Genomic DNA, 9,144 nt, shown 5'->3' with positions numbered 1-9,144 from the left:
CAGACCGCAGTACAAAATTTAAATAACGTTCGCGATTAAATTTGCACGTCTGATAAACTCTGATAAAGCAGGTGAATTAAATCTCGCTTTTATTCGAGTACATCGTAAAATAGCAGGTTAAGTAGCCGTCGAACAATTTAATAACATTTAAATGGCTAGCGAAATGTTCGGGCGTTGTATTTAATTAAGCTACCGGTCCTTTTATACAGCCCTTTATGTAGGCTATATGCCCCAAAGAGTTTTATTATGTGTTATTATTTCCAGACATTGTTTGAAATTACTGGAAGATGAGGGACGCGGTAAAATTTTATTACTTTGCTCATCGTACTAGGTACCCATAGGTTGTAGCGAAATTTGTATGGACTATTGACTTTTAGTTAACGGGACAGGCATTTGTTTTTTGTTATGGGCGCTCAAAGATAACTCAAACAGTATACAATTCCGAAATGTATTTAATTTAAAAGTAATTATGCGATACAAATGTTCGTATTTGAATTATTTGGTGTATGTGTCGCGGAATTTTAACCATCAGACTTTAGCTCTTGTAAAAATACAAACAAGCATTGACCACCACGTTTAATTACCTGTAAGTTAAATATTCCAGATCAAAGGTTCGTAATTTTTTTGGTCTGTAGATTTCTTACGATGTAATTCTTTAAGGCTTGTCACTGGTGTCTTAGAATATTTTATCTAAAATTCTTATCTTAAAACGTATATCAGCAAAAATCGAAAAATATGCAGTACCCTTACTTTGGATTGTCCGCTTATCCGGCAGTCGTTGTCTGTCACACCCTCGTAGTTTAAACATTTTTAGGCCTATGTAAATGAAATTTTGTATGTAGATGCTCTTAGGAAAGGGATGTACATGGAGAGAAGGGACGGGACAATTTTCCCGTATATTCTATCCTTATGGATAACCCTTAAATAACACTTAAAAACATTCACCCATTTTTTTGTTATCTACTTGTTTTATAAATCCAATTGAAAAAAAAAGAAGTTAGGTAGTCTTAGCGTCAACCGAATGGAAATTGATAACTTGAAATAATTAAAATTTTCTTTTGATTATTAAGAATATTCTCGTTGTCATAGTTAGAACTAAGGGTCTTCTACCACGTTTCAAAGTAATATTATAATTATAATAGCTACGAAAAGGAGACAGCCCAATACATGGCGTAGAATGGCCTCTTTCTTCCATACCCGCATTAATATTATTTTAACATAAATCAGAAGCCACCTTGACCCTGACTGAAGGAATCTTTAAACAAGTCATGCCAATATAAGCTCATGGTTAGTTAAAATAATTCAAGTACATAATGGTTCACTTAATACGAGAACCGCTCCAGACGGAATGCAATTATACGTAAGCCTCGGGCATCCCTAAATATTTGGAAATCAAGGGCCAGTTGTCTACAACTTCTTAAGCGTAGACATGGTACATATCTCCGAGCACTGATGCTATTGAACTCCTCCAATATATTGAACAAGCAACAATTAACATCGTCTGAGCAAACTGAGGATCTAGGTAATGTCATAAGAATAGAAAACTTTAAATCTATGAACAGCAGAGTCCTTGTCAACTAGTGGCGAAAATCTGACTTTTCAGTTCAATACATTTCAGTGATTTGTCATAGTTACCGCTCGCAGTAATGTAACTTGTCAACCTGATAAGTCAAAGTCAGATTGCTCGTTGTAATTCTTTTTCTACTTATAAGTTTAATTTTATCCACATCCCGGTGTCAGGTTCAGCTGAAGGCATTAAAGAATAGATACACAGTGCAATATTTTGGAGCTGGAAGTTGGCCATTGAAACTCGACTAAAATACAATCGCGTTAAGATTTTGTAATGTTCGTTAAGTTCGTATTTTCTTTTTGACTACTTTTATTTCTTAACGCCTGTTTTTCAAGTTGTGTTTTATTTTGAATATAAACTTTAGCTTGTTCTTTATTCTAACACGATGTAACATTGTCTTGGCCCTCTTAAGCGTAATGGAAGATCAATATGTTTCGAGAATTACCCTCAGGTGGCTAATGTTTGTGAGCTAAAATGTGGGATTTAAGGCGAAGTCGTAGATCCCGATGTGAAGAGATTAAGCTGTCTTGTGGTTTTTTGTTTATGTACGTTTGTGCATTTTAACTGTTATTTAGTTGAATAAATCGAGAAGCTTTGAATTATAACTTAACTTCGTAGAATGCAGCTTTTTGTATAGTCGTTTGTGCATATTTGATTTTAGAACATTTTATGAATATCGTTCTGGAATATGCATTGCTGTTATTAATTACACATGAATAGAAAAAAATAGATTATGCGCCTTTTAAGCTTTGTAGTTCTTGATCTTCGTCTCATACGTACTGACATATAAATTGGTATAGAGTTAAAAAAATAAGTCTCATTCCTAAAGCAACAAAATTAAACATTGAATAAACAAGCAAAATATCAAATTCACGGAACAGACACTCATAATAATTTCGTATCGTCAAAACAGCTACTGTATCCCAAATTATGTTCAAACTACCAGATGCGATGCACGTACGTCTGTGCTTGACAACTTGTACGGAATAATTTAATTGCATGTCACTAAAACATGGAAGAAAAATAAATCGTCCCGTCCCGCCTCAAAGGTTTAAAAGAAAAATGTTTTAGTTTCCGATGAAAATGTTCCCTGAGTCCCGAAAGCTAGAATATTTATTCAACAGTAGGTCTTGTCCCTAATTGTTTATCTTTCACTGGAATTGTTACAATTGTTTGTCTTGCGAAGGATTGCCAAATTTGAATAATCAGGCACAATCCGTCTCGGGCGTGGGTTTTTGACAGTTTTTGCTTACTTTTCTTAGTGAAATGGTCTGATACTGATGTGTTTATTTTGTAAACGCTGTGGGTATTTCCGTAGATATACTTATGCTGTATACAATGACGACTTTAACATATGGAATGCAATAAAAAAAGTGAGAATTGTCAGTTACAAAACAGACATGCGATATTTCTGAATCGGTTTGTGGCAAGCCTTTGTTTCAAGTTCGGAACCAAAAGATAAAAATTCTAAAGGCGTTTTCCAAATCAATATCCCTACAAATGAATACAAAAGTCTTATCTAAATACATCACAGGTACAAACTGCCCAATTCCGCAGGCTTTGAAACTTTTCCCATTTCACGGGAAAACCTATTAAGCTCGTTTATCCCTTATCTCCATGGAGCTCGATGGATCGCACCATTATAAACCAATAATAGTGTCCACATCCCTAGCAGATGTGACGTAGGCACAAGCATATTAGTAGGTATACTATTTTGGTATATACCCAGTAATTACACCCTCATTGTCCTGCTAGCTGTGTGCGTCTATCAAGTAAATTTACCGTCACTTGCGGTGTACGAACACAGCACGGATATTGAACAATTTCCTTGGCTGAACGTAATTGCTTTAATTTCTACAAACACTGGTTCATCATATATGCAGTGCTTTAGTTCCTTGATCATTTGAATGCAAAGTTCATTTGATTTGTACGAGTTTCTGATTAGATTTCTAGCTATTTTTAAAAGGTTCTGGAAATAATGTTTGCCTGGAAGTTTTAATGTTATTTTAGTAGCAGACCTTTGAATGTCGATGGGATTTTTTTGTTAAAAGTTTCTGTTATCAACAAAGTTTTTTTAATTCCTTCATAGCTTTCATATTGAGTGTGCCAAGAAATAAGACATGCGTTGCTTGTCGGTCACCGGTGACCGTTTTGTGCAACGGAAAACTGTTTCTTCTTTAAATACATACTAAGTGTATTCAGCATTTTTATTTCAACACTTACCACAATCTCACAACAACGTTCGTATTCAGACAGGTTCAGGTTTCTATAATTTAGAAATTAACATTGCGTGTACAGGATAATGATAGCAAGCCGTTGCCATCTGAATTGATGGAGACTACCAGGTTACGTACTCTGTAACCGGGCAAGATGCCAAATAGAGGTCTCGGCGTCTAGTCTACAAACTTATTACTTAGGTGCTACATACGAGGAAGCCTGACTTATTAAATACGTTATTACAATCCTTGTCTCTTAAATATTATACATTGAAATTTGTTTCAGCTCGTAATTTTGATCGAAAATGGCGCTTTTGATGTAATTTTTCAATTAATTTTCTTCTATGCTTTGCGTATTTTGTTTCGGTGGTACTTTAATTATTTTATATGTGGTGTCTATTTATTTATCGCATTTAAGACTTTGAGTAATTTTGAGACGTTATGAGACAAAAAAAATATTGGCAGTGTAAAAAAAATGCTAAAGTACTAACGATACTAATAATAAAGATAGCCACCAAAAGTAGGTACGTGAGTACATTTTTTATCACCTCTTTATCTGCGGTTGGCTAAAACGAACGCTTCGGCAACAAATATACAGTCTACTACTGTAGACATTGATCCCGAAACTAATGCTATATTGAAGCGATTCGGCGAGATTGAGATTTATACCCTTTGCACTCTAATGAAGTTCTATTGGTACTATTGCGTTTCCACCGAGTCTATTTTACAATAAATAACGGTTTTACTCGGCTTTTCTTTGTTCGTTTCTCTTTTAGAACACTGTCGTGTTAATAAATATTTAAGCGATCTAGTATTGGTTAAGAGATAAATAGCTGCGAAGTCAATGTTCCTATAAATTTTAATGAAAGTTTTTGTGTATGTATTCTCAAATTGATTTTGAGGAGATACTTTATTTGAATCCTTTTACAAATATTATATTGCTATATAGGTATATAGATAAACAATGATTGACAATATTTTTTTTAAATGACTCCCGCAGTAATGTGTTTTTGCAATTGTGTTTCGGCAGACTTAGTTACATACATACCCAGACTCAGTACAATTATTCGAAGATCACACAAATGCTTGTCCTACGCAGGGATTGAACCTAAGACACGTCGCGCTCAATGGGTTTGGCGTGGTGACTCAACCATTTGGCTATCCGTGCAGTCTATGAATTGATATACGAGTTATGTATTATTTATCGTTTGCTCTACACAAAATATGGCGACAGAGCCGCCGCATTCTACTAAGTTCTATAAAAAAAACAATGATAATTCTTAATTACACCAGCTTCAAAAATACGTTAATTGTATTACGTAATTTACCAGGAACCGTAAAAAGGTCACGAACTTTGTACAAAAGTTACAGAACAATACTACTTTCAAGGTCTGAAGAGGATAACGCTTCTATTTTCTACCAACTGCGGCCATTATACATATTTGGGAGTTTGTTTTAGAAGAACTAATTAAAAATAACCACTGTATAAACTAGAAATATACAGCTTCCATCGTGCATCATGATAGAATAATACGATATCTAAATAAAAACCGTTAACTGCGAGTCAGTGTAAGCTAGTCCAAAAGCTGCCACAAAATTTGGTAACCTATCAAATATTTTGCCCATTGCTTGGCGCCGAGTATTATTTTTATCAATTGATGTTAAATCGGAAATAGAAATAGATCGTCTGTGAAAATATAATATCACCCTATCACGGTTCGTGAGTTATACCCTGGTGACAGTCGGAAGGAAATACAGACAGTTTGGCTTTTATCATTTGGTGTCTAAAAAAGACTTAGCGTTTATTTTTTCATGGCATTTAAATACTAGTAAATATAAAATAAGACTAGCTGTTGCTGTCCGGCAAAATACTGACAATTTATAACGTTAACGCTTCCTCACAAAATCCACTCGAATTCACAAACACAATCTAAAAAACAATTACCATTGTTTCAAAAATAAAACATTAAACAAACTCCGAGCTCCCAAAGTTTGTACATCAATCAAAATCTTCCTTAATCACCAACTTTGCTATTATCGGTGGTTGTTTGCGTCGTTAAGATGAACGTGCGGGGTCCCTCCCATAAGTCTTTTACCAGGCTTGGCCGCAAACCCGCCATTTCACGCCGTATACGATTGAGCTAATTGATCTCCACTTAGGAAACTAACTCCCAGGCGATTACGGAAGTCCCGTCTGATAGTGATTTAAATGCGTGTGTTCGAACTCCAGGGCTTTGCTTGAGTTATTTTCGAATGGGGGGATATTTTGAGGTAAAATGCGACAGATTTGGATTACCCTTGACATACGAAGTATTATACCAGATGGTAATAGTACATGTCTTCAACGATGCCGCCATGGTGAACAAGATGTCTTTTATGATGTATGGTTATAAATTATTTAGCGTAAAAACTAAACCTTTACACAATAAACATGGAAGAAAAGAAATTATTTTTTACATAAATTCGTCTCCACGGATAACTGAGTGATTGCCATCATCCCGCCAATGATTCGATCAACGCGTAGGACAGGGATTTGTGTGATCCACGAATGCTTGTTCTGAGATTGGGCATTGTAATCCTCGCAAAACAATAATAAAATATCTTAGTGTAGAAATGAAAAATATGTATACGAATGACTAATTCAAAAGCACCCACATACTAGTACCAAACACATTTTACCTCCAATGCAAATAGAAGGAGTTGTTTATTATTCTATTCCAGTTTAAATCCTTCAAAGAATATAATTACAACGTTCTCAGTCTATAATTTACTTCGTCGTATAATCATATTATTATCTACTTTAAGGTGTTCATCATAATAATAGCCTTATGGACACCTTAAAGAATTTAATGAGACTACGAATTGGTTTAAATTCTACAAAGGAGTTATTTTTAGTGTCTTCCGTGAAATCGATATCATCCATTAAAACTTTACCAAGTTGGTTTTGAGCTGAATTAAAACATAAGACATAGTGTACTTAAATTATTTGAGTAATTTGAGATGGCTTTTCTATTCTTAAGAATTTACAAAAATTAATTAACACGAAGGAAAACATACACAACCGTAGCATATAACTGCTAGTAGGTATACATTTATGTCTTGATGTATATTGCCTCTTTGTAGCATGCACACTTTTGCTAGATCGCGGATTCCCAAAAACAAACATGCTGATGAATTATTTCCTTCCAGAGACCAAAAAACCTTGGCAAGGCAATAAAACCAAAGCATACGCATTATTCACATCATCCTCACCAAAAAAGTCCCAAAGCAATAATTCGATTCCGTTAAAAAGGATTCTCTCGTTGGGAAAGGTTTATTTATTTCCCATAATGCGGGTTTCCATCAGTCACTGGTATTTACATAGTAGGCCACTTGGCATTCCTTAGATCATTCAATACCGGATATTGGTACTAGTTGGCTGTAGGTTGAGCATTCGATGTTCCAAGCTAATTGGATCGAACATTCGGTTTTATATGAGCGCACTTTATGACGAACGGACTATAAATTGGACTCGGGTAAATATTCAATAAAAAAATATTTTTTCCGAAACCTTTGCATTGAAATGCTCAGAATCCAGTTTAGCTGATTAGCGAAAAATGTTTGGAGTAATGAGATATCTGGATTTCAGATGAAATGATACTTTTATCGTATTTTTGCCGGCGCATAAAATTTTAGGAACGAAAACGGCGATTTGGGTAATATAAGAAGGCTTATAATCAAAATTAATTAAGGGACTTGGTTCGGTCCGGTCTCGGTTTTCATTATTAGTGTAACTTAATTATAATCTCCAAACTATATAGTGTATTTCTATAAAACTTAAAACCGTAAAAAATAAAAGCGGTACTTCAAAAACCTCAAACCGCATTTATAGTTTAAAATTTTCCGCATCCAGATTTCATCTCCGTTTCATTTCTATTCTCGTGCTTAAGTATCAAAGAAGAAAATAAATGTAAAGGAAACGTAATAAATAATAAATGTAATGGCAATCTGTGATGCAGGCGTTGCAATGTGCTGCGGATACGGGGATATGAGCTGCCGGAGCAATACGGATGCTCAAGTAATTATGATAGCTGATGGTTCAATAAGCGCTTTGATTAACGTGCCTGTTGACGTCGGAAACGGCTTGAGAACGTTGCTTGTTGGATGGTTTTGGAAGTTATGGGAAATATTATCGTCAATCCAAGTTCAGCGCTAATTACTTAGCTTAGTTATCACATGTATAAAGAATATTATGTCATATTCAAATTCAATAGTATAATTCAATAATAAATAACTCATTCCAAAAAAATATTCGAAATTTACGACATCCCTTTCCGATCCCGGAAAATTACAAAAAAAAACTCGTTTAGCAATCACAAAAATTAGGTGACATGGAAATGTCCAAATGAATTCAATCTTTTTCTTCTTACGTGAAGGCGCAGTGCGAAGAAAAATTGAGTGTTCCGCAAAATAAGATGAGCAAGATTACTTATGTAGATATCAACGTTTTGCTGCGGCTCAATTTACTAAGAGAAATTGAAATTTAAGACGGTTCGTTCACGATTTTCAACTGGGAAATTCCTCACTGAAAGTACTCGTAAGAAAATGGTAATCTGTTTAACCGAAGTATTAATTTCAATGGAACGGTCCACGGTGGCTTTGAATTCGTTTCTTCAGAATTTGCAAAATCGTTCGTAATACTAATCCGATTAGTTTGAATGAAAACTGCGAATCAATTACTAGTCGGGGATTTCTCGTCGGGATAGCCTGATGTGTTCGAAAAGTTCACGACCTCTAGATGTGGATATACCTTTACTGCGATAGTTGAGAGTTCGTTGCCTGCTGTAAGTGCTCACTTAATTTACAAATAATGCTAAGATTAATTTTACCCCTACGATGATTAATCTGTTATTCAGATTAATTTCTTAATTCTCAAAGATAAGCGAAGCACAAAATAATTAATAATCATTTAAACATGGTTAAAATCTCTTAATAACGACTAACATTTTATTTCCTCTGTATACAGAAATATAATTAAATTTACTGTTCGCGTTGAACGTGGATTACTCGTAAAGTGAATATCAGCAACCATTTGTAACAAAGTTGGCGGCTAGCAAACAATTAGGCGAAGTTAGGCTGAGGGCTCACGGGTTGGATCTGTTTGCACTAAGTCCATGTTTGTTGACTATAAACATTCCTCACTGGATATTAGCCCTTGTCTGAACGTGTGGAAGAATGTGCTCGATTCAATTGCTATTAGTTCTTTGACACACTTCTCGCGGTTGATCCAGCTTTACCAAATATGGGCAGTTCGCACGGATTACACCTTTTTTGTTTTGTTGGACGCATATAAAACCACTAGTATAATATTAGTAGTGC

The sequence above is a fragment of the Trichoplusia ni genome, chromosome 2 (genome assembly GCF_003590095.1).
Source record: "Trichoplusia ni isolate ovarian cell line Hi5 chromosome 2, tn1, whole genome shotgun sequence".
In the NCBI taxonomy this organism is placed as follows: Eukaryota; Metazoa; Arthropoda; class Insecta; order Lepidoptera; family Noctuidae; genus Trichoplusia; species Trichoplusia ni.
Note: the sequence above shows the minus strand (reverse complement) of the source record.